The sequence below is a fragment of the Fukomys damarensis genome, unplaced genomic scaffold (assembly GCF_012274545.1).
Source record: "Fukomys damarensis isolate Sample0158 unplaced genomic scaffold, DMR_v1.0_HiC HiC_scaffold_3, whole genome shotgun sequence".
Taxonomy (NCBI): domain Eukaryota; kingdom Metazoa; phylum Chordata; class Mammalia; order Rodentia; family Bathyergidae; genus Fukomys; species Fukomys damarensis.
The window spans coordinates 7007023-7022535 of NW_022900915.1; the positions used below are offsets into that span (position 1 = coordinate 7007023).

General features: G+C 37.3%; 1 protein-coding gene and 1 pseudogene across 1 annotated transcript in view; one reads left to right on the forward strand and one right to left on the reverse strand.

Annotated features, from left to right (window-relative positions):
- Chsy3 (chondroitin sulfate synthase 3) overlaps positions 1-15513 on the forward strand; it is a gene marked incomplete at its 5' end in the record, with an annotated part of 226213 nt that overhangs the window by 78817 nt on the left and 131883 nt on the right. The window lies entirely within an intron of this gene.
- Positions 223-700, reverse strand: LOC104864348 (annotated as a pseudogene).

Here is a 15513-nt window from a genome sequence, read left to right on the forward strand (position 1 = left end):
TTTTTCCACTTGTCCCTGCCCTCCCTTTACCCCCTCCTCCCCTCCCCACCTACAAAGACTTTGATTCCATTTTTACCTTTTCTCATATTTTTTTCCCTTTCCCTTATGCTTTTGATCCATCAATATTTAACCTGAATGAAGGCCTGCCGAGCAGTCTTTCCAAGATGCATTCTTCCGTTATCATCAGCTGAAGTCCCTCTGAGCCTCTTGGGCTGATGACATCTAGAATGATCCCTTCATTATGTAGTGGCACAGATTATTCCAGGAAGTGGGCACATTAGATGATTTTCAAAATGATGTCACCACTAAGCCACTACTTAAATACAGTCCCTGGGCTTCCTTTTCAGCTCTGTAGTCCAGAAACATTTCTTTAAAAGCCAGAAAATCTGCAATTGTGAACAGCCTGTTGAAGATGTTACCGGCCAGTTCACCTTTATGGTGCTGTGGAAGCTGCCATGTTGCAGCCCAGAATCCCTCCAGCAGCTGCTCTGCAGTTACTTTTCCACTACAGAAACACATTCATTAAAACTGAGTGTGTGGATGAGTTTATTCTTCTCTAGGTCTTCATACACCTGGCAGTACCTGTCTGTGAAATTTCTCTGCAATAGCTAGAACGCATCATCCATGATAATGTCCTGTAAATATCCAACCACAGCGCCAATTTCGGCATCAGAGGAGAGGAGAAGGACAACACCAAGTTCTGTCCTCTAGGGTGTCCGTCACAGCAGAGCTGCATCTACCGGGGCAGTGAGTGAGCCTGGGCCTCTTACTACTCCCGTGACTCAGGCCCAGCCTCGGCTGAGCTTTGTGGAGCTCAGCCCCGCCGTTTACACGTCCCCATGTCTTTCCACGCCACCTTTAGGCCGTCTTTAGCCATCCAGGACCACATATCTGAGTCATTTGAAATATATATTAAAAATCCTAGACATATAGAGTCAGACATTCAGGGGAGAAATAAATGCAGAATCTGAGATTTTGAGGATAAACCCTCAGAATCTGTGCCTTTTCACCAAAATCACACCTGAAGAATTTCACCTAAGCAGTGACTTCTTTTCTAGTAAGTGTCCGTGTCATTACCCTGAGAAGCCTCTTTCCACCTGTTTTATCTCCTTACCCTGTCTGCATTCAATCCTCCCAGATGCTTCAAGTCTGAGTTCGTATTTGTCTGTGTGTGAGTGAGTGTGTGTGTGTGTGTGTGTGTGTGTGTGTGTGTATTCTTTCCCCATATTAAGCAGAATATGAAGAAAAGTTCAAGGTTGCATTGGTGTCATTAAAACAGGAATTGAATTTTAAATCAAAATATCAGTAATTTAATAATTTCTCCAGTATTGTTCATTAGACATTATTACTATCCAGGGTATATCTAATTTTCTTTATCTCATAGCATTTCCAGTTATTCTTTTTGTTTTTCTTTTCACATCTATTATATTTACAGTGAAGAGAATGAGCCATCTCCAGTACTTGGGGTAGCAAAGGTGTATATTTGCCTTACAAGTACATGAATCAAAGGCTTTACCTGCTGAGCTCGTAACCCTTGTGAGGGGTGTATTTATTCTTTATATTACCAAAATAGATGTAGCGCCTTCTAACATTTTTGTTATATATTTAAAGTGATGGGTTAAAGACTCTTGTTTAGATTCACAACTCCAATAAGCAGTTACTAGCATTTCATATATAGTCGTACTTAAAGGGTCGTGGTTAGTATTGTACTAAGAAATAGGTATTTCCATTCCTGTACTTGTGGTTATTTTGCTGCCCTTCCTACCATACTAAATAATGTGGATAATAATAATACCCAACTAGAAATATGGGAAGAAATTTTAAATTACTAATATTTTTATTTATAATTGAATTCCTGGTTCACCTACATCAGTGCAACTTGATCTTTTGTTCATGTTATGCTTAATATGGGAAAGAAACACACACACACACACACACACACACAGAGTAACTTTTCATGACAGTTTCCATGGTAATAGAGTTTTCTATTTATTTAAGCAGGAAAGAATTCTAGCACAACCTGCTTGTTTCTTCTCTCCCCTCCCCACAAACACACAGACTCACAAATATCACAAAAGTCATTCTACCAAATTTTGCAAAAACCAAAATAAATTTTAATACTTCTTTTTGCTTTAGTTATTTTGTCTTACTCATTTTTTTGCTTATCAGAAAAAGGTAAACACTACGTAAATCATGTGAAAGATAAATATTTAGAAAAGGCGGAAGGAGCAAATCTGTCATATTTTCAAAACTTATTATAGCTTTTAGAGTTGTTAGGACGTTTGCTTTTCTCATTACTAGAGTTTTAATAGAATAAGAAAGAGGGTGGTATTCATGTCTATTGTTTACCCACTCTCTTGCTGATATACATAATCATGTACCATCCATTAGAAAAAATCCATATTTTAATGCAGATATACTAAGTACAGGAGTAATCACTGTATTCATTTGGGGGGGTTACTGGGGATCGAACTCGGGACCTTGTGTTTGCAAGGCAGGTGGCGGCATATTATTCTTTATGTGTTTAAATGAATTAAGTCACTTGCTGGGAATGTGGATTAGTTTTCTTTTACCTTCTGAAGGTATGCATGCTTTTTAAAATACTTCTCAGTAAAGGCTGCATGGATTTGACACTTTGATTTATAGCATTAGTATAGAAAATAATTTAATTACATACCTGTGAGATCAGTGAATACTTATGTCGACCTAGTCCAGCTTGATGGTCTCAGTAATTTGGGTTTATCAAGTCTGTTATTTAACTTTGACTTTCACATTTTTTGCCCCACTTTACTATATAATATATTTACATTGTTACTATATTAGCCTTATCTATGCAACCTTAATAAATAGGCATGACTAGGTAGTTTGTTAAGATACTGTTGGTTTCTATGCGTATAATTTTGTGTGGGTCACTGCTGTTAATGCCACCCCTAATAATGTCCTCAAATAGTAGTTACTGATATAAATGCTTCTATTTGATCCTAACAAAAATGTAAGAGATAGGGATGTCTCCAAGAGCAGATCAATTCTGCTGGATTTTCTCTGTGACAATAGCTTGTCTTCTTCTTTTCACCCTGTTCAATCAACTCTAATTTATCATTTTCTTTTTCAAAGTTCATTTTTACTAGCGAGTAAACTGATAAATGTAATGATATATTCTCAGCACAGAATTTAATCATTTTACATTTGGGCGTGATTATTTATTCAAAGGAGCCTTCCATAAAATCATATTGTTTAAACATTGCCTCCTTAACTTACACACTATTTTGAATATATTTCAACTTTAATAGTAACTGAATTACAGTAAATGTAAACATCTAGCAGTTATTTTTCTTCAGGTTTTTTTGTGTCTTCAGTTTTATACAAAGATTCTGTGAAGCTTCTAGTAAAATGTGGAATTTAATTCAGTTGAAATTCAAAGTCTAAAAATATGCCATATAATTATTACACTTGGGGAAAAGGCAAATTTGAAGTTCGATTATGATGATCTCATAATGATCTCATAAACTCGAGGTAGGCTGTGGACCATAGAAATGGCTAGCATTTCCTTGGACAGTCAAAAAGAAGATTTCTCAAAACTTCTGAAAATTTTTAAATTTCAGATCACAGTTATGTTTATGGAATACTTCTTCACAAGTGTGATAATCTCTACCAAAAAAACATGGTATTTGAGTTTTATTTAAAAATTTTTATTTTCCCTGCCCTTTGCAGAATAAAGATAGGTTGTAGGTGCTATGTATGTTAACTGACTTAATCATAAGGAAGTAGTCAGTAGTAAAGTTTTGTTTGGTATTCATTTCTTCTGTGAATTACATAGATGAGAAGGAATCATAACCCAGGTTTTGATTCAAACTATGCTGCATTTTTACTTCTCTTAGGTCTGCTTCTCAATTCATCTGATAATAACTATTGTAAATATAAACATGGTGGAATAAGAGTATATGTGAAATACAATGGGAATTTTAAAAAAGAACAAAGGTGTTTATGAAACAGAAAGCAACTGCTTAAAACCAGCGTGTTTGTCATTGGAGGAGAAGATCCCAATAAGGTTAAAGGAGGGCTAATTTCTGTGCCTTATGCCTTCAGATCTCACGGTAATAAGTATGTAGGTAATGAATACAGCATGGTGAAATCTAAAGCTATCATCACTGGGAAGGAAAGAAAGCCCTGAGAAAGTGTTGGAGAAGTAAACATTCAGGTTCTCCTGCTAACACTCTCCACCTTATTCTCTCTTTGGTCAATATGATAAGAAATAATATGTGAGTCAGAAAGATTACCCTGTCTAGGAGTAAACACTTGCTCTGTAACTACACAGCATTATAGAACAAGTTATTTAACCACAGCATGGCAAAACCAGTTTTCATTTCAAAATAGCTTTTTAAAAGGAAATGATGTTTAACAAGAAGACAATTTCAGCCTGAACTGCTCTATGATATTTTCCTAATGCCAGGTTATCAGTAACAACTTTAGATGGTTTGGAACAGTCCGTTTCGTTTAAAATATACAGTCAGTGTAGAAGTTACTTTCGTGTGCTACTTATACCTCCTGTCTTTGTTCACCTGTGCCGACGAAAGATGAGGTTAACGCAGATGAACAAAGACATCAAAAACCTGACTTGCCCCATGTAAAGACATGTCCTCCCCAGTGTAAATGTGAGCTCCCACTTCCGAGGTCTACACTATCCCCACATGAGAAGTAGAAAGATTTTTTTCAGTTCAGATTTTTTTCAGCTTTTCCAGTGCTGATATGATTTAAATGAACTTTGTAGTGTTTCAAAATAATAAGTTCACTTAAATCTTCTAGTATGGAAATCCATACCAGCACTCTATTTTATTGAGCCTCTACTTAGTTACTACTGTAAGGACAGTTTCTTATGTGCTTTTCATTTACAATGAGTTGGAAAGGATTTATTTGTAGCACAAAATAATAATGTGCAGCCCCTCACAAAAGCTCTCTGCAGTGTGCAACAGACTCACAGTGTCACCTAGCCCTAGTTTTGACTCCTCTTAAGGACACAATATAAGATACTCTTAATCACATCATATTTTACAAAATGCACCCTATGCTGATTTTTGTCGGTAACATGGAGAGCTAATTTTCTTCTCCATGCCTGGAGAAATGGTGTGCAGTTGGCAGGTCACTGTACCCATAGATAATGATTAAAAAATTAGACACAACACTGAGCCAGTGCTCGGAAAGAGTGCAGTTTGAGATAAGCAAATACTGCTTTTTAATTATTGTATGAAAATGTAACAAAACAAGAGAATTCCAAATGTAATCGATATTGAACAGTCTCCAAACCCAGCTCCTGTCCTGTATGCAAAAAGAAATATTTGAAGCCTCTGTAGGAATTAGATTAATAGATTTATAACATTGACAATTATTAAGACATTTTATAGGGTTGTACACTTTTTCACATTTACAGTCTCAGTTAATCCTTTGAAAATCATCATGAAAGAGCTAGGCAGCTATTATATTAACTCCATGTTTACAAAAAGTTATCTGTGCTTCACTGTTACCCAAAATCAAAACTAAAGGTGGCAGCATTGGGACTGAGTACAGTTTTATTACTCAACATTCATTGATTCAGCAAATGTTTGATGAATGATTTATTTCAGCCTGGAGCAGGTTATGCAGTGAAAAATAATGCAAAGGGTTGTTCCCCAGAGAAGAAATTTGATAAATACACATTTTGTCTACCGTGAATCACTTAACTCCAGTGTCATACTAAGGCCCTTTATGGATGTAGTGCTGTTGGCATTTTCCGTGCTTCTTGGCCCCATAATTTGGCTTTCCATGGGAGAGAATAACCTAACAGACCCAATTTGTGTCTGACTTAGGCGTCAATGAAATATTTTATAAGAAAAGCACACCTAGGGTGGAACCTAGTGAAATGGGTTTGTGGAAAGTCCAACAGAGCGTCCTGGGGAAAAGAAGCAACATGTAAAAGGCGCAGAGCCAAGAACTGGTGAAGAATGAGGGCTGGTGTGGCCTGAGCGAAGGAAGCAAGGATGAGGAGGACCCGGGCAAGCAAGAGAGTCCACACGAGCCGGATCAGGGCGTCTCGTTGGATCCAAAACATTGTCTTTTAATTAAAGAAGCTAAAGAGTAAAACAAAACAAAACAAAACAAAGAAGGTATTGTCTTAATCTTTTCAGTCTTTTCAAGCTGCTCAGACATTATCTAAGCTTATACTTATTGATCTTTTAGCTCTCACATTGATAATGGATTGAAGAGTCAAGCAGGAAGCAGGTGGGGTCCAGTTTCATTGAAATCACCAGACCCAGACAGGAGATGATGGTGCTGGAGGACCAGGACACTGAATAAGAGAATTGCCCTGGTCCAAGGGCTGCCTTGCCTCCAACCAGAGCACATAACTTGTTCCGCGCTTTTCTCCTGAAATGTCTGACTTTTGCAGCTCCTTGTGTAACTCATAACTGGAAATTATTTTGTCCATAGTCTCTCATAATTACCAATCCAACATTTTGATGAACATCACATTTAATTTAAAAATATAACAAACTGTGAGCAATGAAGTTATTAAAATGTATGCTACATTTATTATAGTAAAGAGATAATCACATTTTAAATAAATTGAAAACTCTGGCAAGCAGGATTTCCTTCAGGAGAATCCATTGCTTTACATGAGCAAAAGTCTAACGACTGTCAGGTGGGATCTCCAAATAGCAGTGCTACAATTTATTGATGTAAATGGATTTATGCCTTGTAATTTCTGAGCTTAATTTGACAACTTACATTTTTTTAAGGTCTGGAACTAATTCTCTGAAAATGGGCATTTGCTGCCCTTAAAATTCCATGTCATTTTAGGCAGCATTTTATATTATGTTGAATTTTCAAAATTATGTCATTTTATTAAAACTTCAATAACACTTTCCCTCTTTCAGAAAGTTTAGTGGGGAAATCTATTTAAATATTCACTAAATAATAATGTGGATCAAAATACTTATACATTTTATTCTGTTATCTATCGCAATTCTTAAAATGCTGGCTAGTTAGTTTACATTTGTTTTAAAATTTGAGATGAAAAAACAAAAATACCATGGTCCCCAGCAGCAGTGTGTGCACGTACACATGCACACGTAGGTAAATCTAATTTAAAATAACAGGCGGTGAGTTGCTCTGTGCTGTATTTTTCCTGTTTTTGTGACCCTCATTCTAGAGTGTCATTGCCTTTCTGACTAACCTTGCAGCCCCAGGGACACTGGCAAAGACTGTAGTACACTGCCTTTCTAATTTTCTAACTCCAAGATACTTCCTGAGCCATGGGCTGATACATTTTTTGGCTATTTTTGGTATTTTAGCCATAATTTGAATACTCTCATTCAATTATCTTTATCATCTCTCATGTTTTGTCTTAACGAATTCAATCAGGAGGTTTTCACTGTCTTAGGTCCCATTTAAGTGATAGCCAAGTTTATGCAGGTTTAGAGGAAATTTTAAATGGCTTTTAAAGTTCCTCCCTGTAATGGATGCATCAGTTTAAGTAAAACTGTATATGCTAAAAATTATTTTACTTAAAAGTAAAATTACTTTTATATTAAAAATCTCCATTTCAGCTTTTTGGTTTTGCTTTGTTTTTATGATACTAGGGTATTGGCGATTGAACCCAGGGATTTTGCACTGAGCTACACCTCCAGGCCTTTTCATTTTTTAATTTTGAGACCAAGTCTCAAATTACTAAGTTGCTTAGGTTTGGTAGAACTTAAGAACCTTGAACCTCAACCTTCCAGAGTGCTGGGATTACAGGAGTGCGTAAAGACACTCGGCTTGGTTAAAATCCTAGCAGCAGCATGTATCTGACTGGTAAACACTGGTGCTTAAGGCATTGTTCAAAAATAGGAAAATTTTAATATTACTTTTTAGTTATTACTTGTTTTCTGAAAATAACCTGTTAATTCAATGGTGTTTAAATTCTGTATTTGGAAAGTGTAATATATAGTCCTAATTTGACACTATTAGTTGCACAATTCATTTTTTTTCCATTAGGAACAATTCATTTTTGATCCTGGCAAGGTGTGTTTCCCCCACTTTGCTGTGCAGCGGGGGATGAGGGGACTCTTGAGTCAGGATGGTCTTGCGTAGCTACTGGGGCCTCAGTGTAGACTCTAATTGTTTTATGTGTACTTGGTGCTGTCTCATTATTCAATAGATTTCATGCATGCAACTAGTTTTGAAAACATTTGAAATAGTATGGTATATAATATTGTTGTCAAGCTGTATGCATGAATATTTAATAGAACAACTCACAGATTTTATTTTTATTCATTAAAGAATTACAAAACATCAGATCCAGATGGTTATATGTACACTTTATTTATAACACTCAGGTGGCGCTGTAGCTTTGGCTAGTGGCCAGTGAAAGTGTTATTGATCATCAGGGTTCCTATACGTCACACAAGTGTTGAAGTGGCTGAGTTCTACAGAGGGGACATGTCTTGTATAAATTGTGAATATCATCTACATCGTTGTTGTGGTTTGGATCTGGTATTTCCCTCAGAAACCTAACGTGTGTGGGTGCCGATTGAATCATCGGGCATTGTCGTTATTAGTGGACTCACCCATTGACGAGTTCAGAAGCTGAATGTGCTGTTAGAGAACGGACCCTGTTAAAGGTAGGCCATTGGCAGTGTGAGCTCTCAGGGTATGTGCTTATCCCTGGCCGTTTCCTTCTCGCTCTGCTTCCTGGCCATCGTGAGGTAGGCACCTTTTCTCCACCATGCCGTTCTACCATTGTGTTTCTGTGTTGGAACAAGCAGACCATGGGCTGAAGCCTCCTCCTAAAGGTGTGGGTGTCAGGTTTTGTGTCCCAGTGACAGAAAAATGAATGAGACAATCGTTTGGTGCATTACTTTAAAAACCATTCCTAGTTTATAATGAATTAATTCACTCATTCAAATCTGTGCCTGAGTTAAACAAGATGCAATGGTGCAAAGAAAAACCAAACAGTGTCTTCCCTGAGGAAAGACAGAACGTAGTATCATAGAGTGGCATTTGAGTAAACATACAAGGATCTACTATTTTTCAGTTATAAGTAATCTTGTTGAAATAAACTTAATGGAAATATGCCCAAGTCAAATATTTTTTCTGTTTCACAGAGGCAGAGTAGAAATCTGTAGGAGGAAGAAGTTGTCCTGAACCAAAATTTAGCTTCACAGATTTGCAGTTTGATAAATCAGAGAACACAGGCACTCAGGGAGCAACTAAATGCATGATTTGTGTTTCATTTATGGTTGATTCCTATCACTTATTCTCTTACTACTTATTGTCAATAAATCCATCTACATAATTGCAAGGGTACGGGTTCGGAATTTACCCTTATAGTGTGTTCTATTCCGTGTAGTTATGGTCCACTCTCTATATCAATAAATCATTTTCTCCCAGATAACAGAGATGTGAGATAATTTTGGACACTGGGGAGAATTTCTTCCTAAGTTGCTATCGTTTGGAAGATAGTATTCATCACATCTAGATGATATGTATTATCATTTCTACTAATTTAGTGATACCTTGTAAGCTGTACTTATTTGTACGAGGGTATTAAAATAGAAGCTGTGGGTGAGATGCTGCCCAGGGTTCCGTCTGAGAGAACCATGCTATGTCTCAATACCCTCTTATTTCCAAAATGAGAAGGATACAGGATGCCATCACCCACCCTAAGCCTAGTAAATGAGTCCTCAGGGAAATTTATGGGACAGTTCCCCTGTGTGCCTGCTACCCACCTTCACCTCTTATTGAGAGATAGGGAGAAAAGGGATCAAGAGTCCCCACTGTGAGTGGGAAACAAGTCCCCAGAAGTTCAGCTGTGTGGCTGGGACATCATAGCTGGTTAGGAATAGGAGAGAGAGGTCAATGTTTGGGGATAAGCTTGTGCTCTTAGGGTTCTTGGAGTTTCCCAACGTGAATCTGGGGAAGAGTCATCTGAGATTTAACACTTTAGTACCGAAGAAAGGAAAAGGGACCGACTGAGCCAGGAAAGCCTTCAGAAAGCAGAGCGAATCTGTCCGCACCTGCCAGCCCGACAGAGAGCTCAGAGCAGAGTGCATTTCAGACGTGACCGGGCCCTGGCTCCAGAGTCTGCCCAGTCTTGGCGTCAGACCACCTTGAGCAGCCTGCAAAGCCACGGCAGACTGTTGGAAGCTGTTCGTCAACCACACTTCTCGTACATGAGCATCCGGTGCCTTCCTGAAGGTTTATCTGTGCGGGGCAACTCCATTTATAAAATCCTGTAGAACTGTGGTTGAAGCAAATGAAATCAAAGTCTTTTATGTACTTTGAGTTATTAAACAGTCTTGTTTAGGTAATTTAAAACTTGCAGGCTCGTGTTAATGATCAAAATCCTGACTTTTCTTTCTCCTTCATACTCCAGTGCATACTAAACTGTTCTCTTTACTTCCTTTATTCTTTAACTTTTCTTTCTCCTACCCGACAGAGGGAATTTCTAGCCTTTCTGGTTGAAACTCAGAGAAAAGAAATATTAGTGAAGGAGAAGATACTGAAGTCCCATAGATGTGCAAGCATCTCATGAAAAATAAACTTCATTAAATGTTCACTGAATAATAATAATGCATTTGCTGTGTTTTCACTGATTCTATTTTTTTTTTTTTCTGGTACTGGAGATCGAACTCAGGACCTTGAGCTTGCAAGGCAGGTGTGGTGCCCCTGATCCGCTACTAATATTACTATTGATTTGACACTCCACCAAGCACTTTACTTACAAATTCTATCTAATTTTAATACTTACACTAGTATAAAACCTCACTGGTTAAATAGATGAAATGGAATCCTGAAGTTCTTGTTTCCAGGCTTCCTAAATGTGGGGAAGATTCTTAGTGTTCTCCATAACACCCCTGAATTTGGTTCTATTTGCCTATTGATGATTTTAGTGTTGGTACAAATCAAGTGATAAAATGTAATCATTTTAAAGGAGTTCAACATGCCATTCCATGGATGTTTGAAAGGTAGTTTGACGCTGAGACTTCTTTGCTTTAGGAAAATAGATCTTTAAATATAAGTTTTAAAACAAGTATGTTTGTTATGGAAGAAGGAGAAGCTGAGATTGACAGATCTAATTCCACTGAATCTTGCCTTGGGCTGTTGCTCACATGCATCTATGAATAAGCTTCTCCGGATGCTTGTTTATCAGTTGTTTTGGTTGTGATTACTTGAATTAGAATATATATTAAGGGCCACTTCTGGTTCTTTTTTCTTATATGAGAAAAGGAGTAAGTTTTTAAAATTTTATTGTTGTAGAAACTCTAATTTATCATGAAAAGATTTTACCGAAGTAAGAACCAAAAATATTGCTTTACTAATTCTGCCCTCTACCCACCAGGGTAACAACAATATCGATGTTCCTTTGTGGTGCTTAAAAAAACTGTATTATCCCCTCAGACAAATGTATAGTCGAAAGGTGGCAGAGGTGGCAGCATCAGTCTGTATATCTTGTATTTATATGCTTTGAAGCGGTGTAATGAAGTAGTGATCTATTTGCTTAAGGTCATCTGGCCAAATTCCTTCCCCTATGGCTAAGAAAGAATCTTGTTTGTTCCTTCACTTATAGACAAAGATACTAAGATCACAAAGTCAAAAAGCCAGGACTAACTGGGACCCAGGTCAGTGGATCTATTACTATGCAAGCAACACATGTCAGAAATGCTGAAAGTTTTTAAATCTAAGCTTGTAAGGCCCTAATCTGAATCAGAGGCCTATGTCCAGTTGTATCTTTCAAGAGGATCTCTTGCGACCACAGTTCCAAAGGAAGTTGAATGTTCAGGAAGTAATGACAAGCCAGAGGTTACATCATCCCCCTCCATTTTTAATAGCTACATAAGTTTTTGTTTTTATGTCACTGTCTTTTTGCCATTGTTGTTTATGAAGATCATAAATGAAATGTAAGCAAATTTCACTTCAATTTACAATGAACACTCTGAAAGGCTTTTAACTTTTAATCTTGGATGATTCTCCAGCGAGAGATTATAAGATTATAAACTTCTTAAGTTATTCAGAATTCATCTTTTCCTTTTTATAAGAGGTACAACTTCACATTTTTTAAAAGAATGGTTCATTTCCCCAAATAGAAATCTAAACATTGCCAACTTTAGCAACATTTTATTATGTGCAGTTGTCACTATTCTCATCATTAACATTTACTTGGTTTTCTTTCAAAACCAGAAAAGACTCCATTCAACAGCTATTTATAGTTCAGGCAGTTTCCAGGGGCTGTATAAAACCCTTTCCCCAAATAGAAATCTAAACATTGCCAACTTTAGCAACATTTTATTATGTGCAGTTGTCACTATTCTCATCATTAACATTTACTTGGTTTTCTTTCAAAACCAGAAAAGACTCCATTCAACAGCTATTTATAGTTCAGGCAGTTTCCAGGGGCTGTGTATAAAACCCTGGAAAAAAAAAAACAGACAAAATTCTTCACTTCACAGAGATCGTATTCTGGAAAGGTCAGATAAATAAAAATAAGCAAGTAGGAAAAATATCTAGCTTATTCTCTGATAATAACCATGATAGTATAAGAAAGGGAAGCTGAATGTTAGGACAGGAAGAGCTGGTGGGATGAAAGTGGGCAAGCCACTGCAATTCTAAATTGCTAAGTTATCACTGAGAAAATAACATTTGCATAAAGGCCCAATGAAGCACAAAAAATGAATGAAAATTATAGGGCGAATAGTGAAATGTAGAAGTCCAGAGACAGAAATTTGCTTGACATGAATGAAGGATCAGGGTGGTCCCATGTGGCTGGAACGGGACAGACAGAAATTGAAGAGAAGAAGGTAGAGATATAACTGGGGACCTAGGAGGTAAGTTCTTGTAAGTCATTTTGGAAGTTTTATGATGGCAAGATGGGCGTGCAGAAAAGTATTGTGTTGATCACAGCAACAGCGGCCCGCCGTTCATTTCAACATAGCACACAGAATAACACAATAAGGAATGAAACTGGGAGATTAGATAGGAATCTGTTGTAATAATCCAACTGAGAGATGGCCATGACTTGGGTCAATGTAGTAATAGTAGAAGTGAGGAGTGGCAGTTTTTTCAGTATATTTTGAAGATTACTCATGGGATTTCCTGAAGAATTAGCAGTAGAAATGAGAAAAGGGAGACATTCAGACTGTTGTCCCAGTTTTTGTTATGAAAAGATGCAGTGGACACAATATGTGAATATCTATAGTTCAGTGAAAATCTAAAATACGTTTGGTGTTTGTTGGGGTATAAATATGGTACCTTTATAGAAAGAGCGAAAATACAAACTAAATTGAGTATATTAAAATATAGCAACATGCACCCTCTGGATGCCCTGGGCTGCTCTGTAGCACTAATAAGGTTAATACCAAGCAGTCATGTGACACACGTGCCTCAAGATGCAGGAGGCCCAGGTAAGCCAGGTCAAGCATCAGGTGAAGATTGCTTTGTGAAAAGAGTAACCAATACTGCTAGTGAAAATTAGCTAAATCAGATCTTCAGTCACTGAAAACATGCTCCTAAATTCCTTTATTTTCCAAAATCAAATGACACGATCTCTGCAAATAAGTCCTATGATGTTAAAATTAAGACCAAGATATGTAGTTGATCAGAGCATATGTCTTTGTGGGTGTTCTTTACCATCCCTCTCTAGATCAGAAGCTTACATATGATTATCCATTCAGTTGTTCATTTAGAGATGCTTTAGCAAGTAGTTCCTGAACATCACAGTGATCATCAGACTACTGAATTAAAAAACTGGACATGTTAAAAATGTTGGGAGGCATTTTATAGAGTCTGAGCAGTGAAGAGAGTAGCTTTGGTTCCATGTGCACTGACTGTCTTAAAAAACTGTAGGAAGTTGGATTAGCATCTCGGCATTGACACAGGGTAATATTACATGACAATAACTGCACACACTGTCTTACAATGTCTCTCTGTGAATTAACTAATGCCCATGAAGTGTACACTCCTCGGGGAATGTACAAACCAAAATGAATAGCAAGATCTCCACCATATACTTCATTAGTAGTATCTGTCCTCTGAGAAAATTACCCAATTTTATATCTCTGTTCATTTTTAAATTCTCTGGATACTTTTCCAATATTTTTAATGCATTTGCTTCCTATCAGAACTCATCAAAACACCAAATTTTGAAAGTTTTTAAAGTGCACATAGGTTGATTCAGAAATGAGTACAGATTACTTTGGCATTGGGCTGATATATCTATCTGGTTATTGCTTTAAAATCTTTTCCCTGTTAAATTGCCAAATGTTGCTGAAAAGGTGGAAAAACAATGTAAGTGAGCTGTTGAGAAAAGAGCTCAGATGCTAAAGCTCTGTAGATCTGTGCTCAATCAAACCCATCGTGCTCCAGCTGTGAGTTCTTCCTTTGCTGTTCTACACCTGTTTCCTCATGAGCAGATGTTTCTTCAGTAAGTTAATGGACAAATAACAGAGTAGAAACAGTTTTATTTTCTTTCTAATTTTGGAAAACATTCTGAGCATGTGTGCATGTATGTGTGTGTGTGTGCATGTATGTGTGATAAATATTAGAAAATTATAAAGATCAAACACAGAAGACTAACTCAACAGTTTATTTCATTTCATTGTCGGTGAAACTAGTAAAGAGCCCTACCTCAAAGTAGACTATAGACTTCTGCTAAATAACCTGAGATCTAGGCTAGATTGAAAAAAGATACCAAAGAAACACAGATCTCTTTCCTTATGTACAGCATAGATTTTTTTCAAAGAATATTTGGTCCCCTAAAAGGCCCTGTGTTGCATATTTGAAGTAGGACACATATGATTGGTAGATAATATGGAAAAAAGGAAAGATGTGACACATCCATGACAAAGTCAGTGACCACCGTAGGGATGGGGAATATGCAGAATCCTGGGCCTTTCTCTGCTGCTCATTGAAAACATGATTTGTGTGTGTTTGTTTGTTTGTTTGGGGCGGTCAAAATTAAAAGCCATTTTGCTATGTACCCTGACACTTCATGTGGGCCTAGAGATGCCCAAAACTATCTAAAAGCAAAGCAGAGCTTGACTTGCATCTTATACTCTTTATTACCGTAAATCTTGCAACAGCTCTCTTTTCAGCTTTCCATAGAGGTGTGCTGACCATTTAGAGAGTGACTGTCTAGGAGCTGGCTGAACAGGTTTTTTAGCCCTAAATTTATATGATCCCATTTCCCTTCAAGATGGGACACCAAATAAGAAATTTATTAGGAAAATTCAGCTACATCTAGAAGTCTCCAGCCATTGTCCAAACCCTATTAATTACATGGATTCTAAAAAAGGAGGAGCCCTCATGACTGAGGTCACCAAAGACAAGGACACTCCTTTCCCAGGCCAAAAAAATCTCCAGACTCTAAGAAATTCAAAATATGACACCAGGACTGAGTTGATAAGTCAGACCCCTGCCCACCACCTAATCCATCAAAGCTGGTTTCCCATCTTTTCTGGTTGGCCTAGTACCTTGTACCAGAATGTGTCCTTTTATTATAAACAG